Source organism: Sinohyriopsis cumingii, chromosome 1 (assembly GCF_028554795.1).
Source record: "Sinohyriopsis cumingii isolate HCF-2022 chromosome 1, ASM2855479v2, whole genome shotgun sequence".
Taxonomy (NCBI): Eukaryota; Metazoa; Mollusca; class Bivalvia; order Unionida; family Unionidae; genus Sinohyriopsis; species Sinohyriopsis cumingii.
The window spans coordinates 4,431,395-4,434,860 of record NC_142961.1 but is presented as its reverse complement, the minus strand read 5'-3'; positions in this window follow the sequence as shown (position 1 = coordinate 4,434,860).

Here is a 3,466-nt window from a genome sequence, read left to right as displayed (position 1 = left end):
GGGCTAGGCGTTGGGTTTGGTTTGAAGCGCTAATATTACTGCTATCTTCCCAATCATTCAACTTTTTCGGGGGGGGGCCGTTCCCGGGAGATGGGGCATGTGCCCCCTGGCCCCTTTGTGCAGGCGTCCATGGGGGTGGGGGGCAAGGCCTCCTTTATTTGCTCAGGCCAGGCTCCATTCGAGGTAAATGGTATATATCCCTTTGTTGGCAGGCTAGGCTCTCTCGATTGCGCAGTTTTGCCCAGGACTACCATCATGTTCGAAGGTGTCGCAAAAGTTCGCTCTGTCAGACACTCTTTGCTACGCGACTCAGGTTAGACGCCCAAGACCATAATTCGCTGCAGCACGTTTATTTTATCATCGTAGGGTATTTGTTAGTGTAATGTTAAACCTTTCATTAATTCATGACCCCACTGTCACATTTTCTTCATGTCTATCGTTCCGTCTAAGTGAACAAGAACTCAATGACATTGAGTGCAGTTACAATTAAGTAAACGTATAATGTTGTTCTATATAACATAACACCACTTAACCTCAAACACTGTGGACAGATTCGAACGTACGTTTGTCTTTTCATGATATTTATTGTCAATTCTAAAGGTCCGCATCGGATGTAGGAGTTCGCGGGTTCGAACCTCTGCCAAGTGATACCAAAGACATAAAAAATCAATTGCCTTGCTTGGCACTCAGCATTGACTGGTCGGCCTGGTGTCAGGATATTGTGACTGGGTGGGACATAATGATATACGCAGATTTATCTGACACTGAGCCAATTTTCATGGATGCTGCCCTTCTCTGTCATATGGTACATCAGCCATTACGCTCATGCGAATTCCTCTGTCGCAGTAGCCAATGCTTAGTGTTTACATATAGCGTTTGTTGATTGTACATGTATTGTTGTTTTTATGACGGATATAAAAGCAAAGTTCAAAACAGACAGTGGAACTTACATTCAGTCAGTGGATGTACAAACAAATCAAGATAAATAAATAGATGGAAAGAACCCTTATATGAAAAACAAAACCACAGTGACTGCGCATGTTTAGTTCCTTACAAATTTCACATTATGCCATCATATGGGCCCTTGAAACTCGAGTGGATGAAAACTTTAAATAGAATAATACTACCTAAGAAGGTTTTTGTTTGTTCAGAAAAATTTTCGATGGAAGGCTGACCGAAACAAATCCAAGTAACTCCCGGCAAACGCAGACTTTTTGTCCTTTCCCCGGCACACATGCACACAACCCATTCTTAACAAACCCCTCCATTGTACAAATAAATTAAGCTTCGTTTACTTTATTTACTGATTGTGATGAGCATATTTCTCCTTGCACGATAATTTTATTCTCCAATGTCGATGTATCGTGCAAAATTGTATCGACATTTCCACTCTGGAAGTATTTATAACTTTGTAAGCATTAAAGGTCTTTTCCATCTATTGCTTTCAAAGAGATTAAATAGTTGTAAAGGTCGCATTTGGCCACTCTCTCATGTCGTCAGTCCATTCATTTATATTGCAAAATATATCAGACATTAAACATCTCGCTTCAAACATTTCACATTTCAGGTCTCACTGGATAGTTTCGTATTTTGACACCTGTCTAATTTTTAAGGTAGAAGGCATGAACCTAATTATCACAAGCCTAGCATTTATAAATTCACACAGAAGCTAAATATGTAATGTGGTTTAGATTTACTTTAAGTTATCCTTGGAAATAGGTTGGCTTGTTGGTGACTGCCTGTCACAGTTAGACGAGCATTGGATATCAGATGTGTAAATCGGGCTGCAAATAATCAGCCGACTTGGCTTACGTATTTACGTGTGTCTGTTACAGAGGTAAATATCTAAAAATCTAGATGGTTGAGGGGTGAAGAAAAGTATGCTAATTTGTTATAGTACTAGTGAACTTTATTCATGCATAAGGCACATCATGATTCTTTTAGCTAGTACTAATATTAGTACCCTTACTCGTACCTCGTGGACAGGGTATTAACATGAGCATATACGTGTTAATGGAGCAAGCCGGGTTTGGTTCACATCCGGCACTCTTTTAGCCTAATAATAACACTTTAAACATATTCCTTGCATATAATCCAATAAATTGAGTAGTCTTCTTATTTAATACCGGAAATATCGACAATCATTGTAGAAATAGTTGTAAAATCTCGTTTACCTCTTTTAGCCGATATTTTCGTTTAGATCGTCCGCCATATTATTTCAAATAATGATTACTTCCGTTCTCAGCCTCGTTTGTTTGTGTGCCATATAAGGACATTGACGCCTTATTTGGAAATGTAAACAAATCGTAGTAAAAATCTGGCGCCGTTTGGGTCAGAAATTCTGCGCAATAAAAGTAAATACGGTTTATCGGCAACTTTGGAATTCCACCAAGAAGCGATTATTCGCACTTGGTTGATAATAATATAGCGTAGAATATCCAAAATATGGTCTGGCAAGCCTTACGTAGAAAAGGGGTCACGGCGCGAGTCTCGCGTTATCTGTCATGGTGGACAGGATAAGGGTTAGAGTAACCATGCCAATTTATTTTATCGTGTAAGGGCTTAATACATTCAAAATAAGCCAAACTTCTTTTACAACATGATTATACTTATGTAGTTGATTTCTACACTGTTTGTTTTTCTGACTTTAGTGATGATTTTTTATGCTCCATTACATGATATGGGATCAGTTCGTAGCCTCAACCACAACAAACCAAGTTGAGGCTACGACATCGTAGCTATCTTTTAGCTGTCTTGTCACAGGCAAATATTCAAAATAGCTCTTTGGTGTCAAATGAATGTAAAATTTGGGGGTTGGTGGCAGTGTTGGTTCAGTATAAAAGCCAGCAGTTGCATCATGAATAAACCTGATTGCCGCAGCCAAAATCTCACATGTATGCTTTCAAGAAAAAATCATAAGTTTGTTTTTATTTGTATCTTCAGTGTAAAATTATTCTCATTTGTCTGCAATAGGTCATTGTCGGATGAAAATTCACCAGATAAACTGTCCAGTGAGATCTGAGTGTTTCAGTTTCTTTAAGATGCTTCACAGCAATGTAATGGCAGATGCAGCACTGGTGCTCCAAGCGGATTCTATCGATTCAAAGAATTCAGTTGTTAAAGCTACGTTATAAATTTAAATAACACACACACACACACACACACACACACAGAGAGAGAGAGAGAGAGAGAGAGAGAGAGAGAGAAAGAGAGGTTAGGTCAATATGGTTGGTATACATGAGAAGAAAAAAAAAACAACTGAACATCTACAAAGTTTAGTAACCTGTTGAATGATTGCTTTGTTGATGATGGAAAATTTGGAGAAGCTACGTGCTTTTGCTCAGGAAATGAATTCTTTAGCTATGAAGCAGTTCGGCCACCATGCTTTTAACTGTCAATGAAGTTCAGTGAACTTTGTTAGTACATAAAACATGTTGACTATTCAATACGCAAGGAGATTTCTATA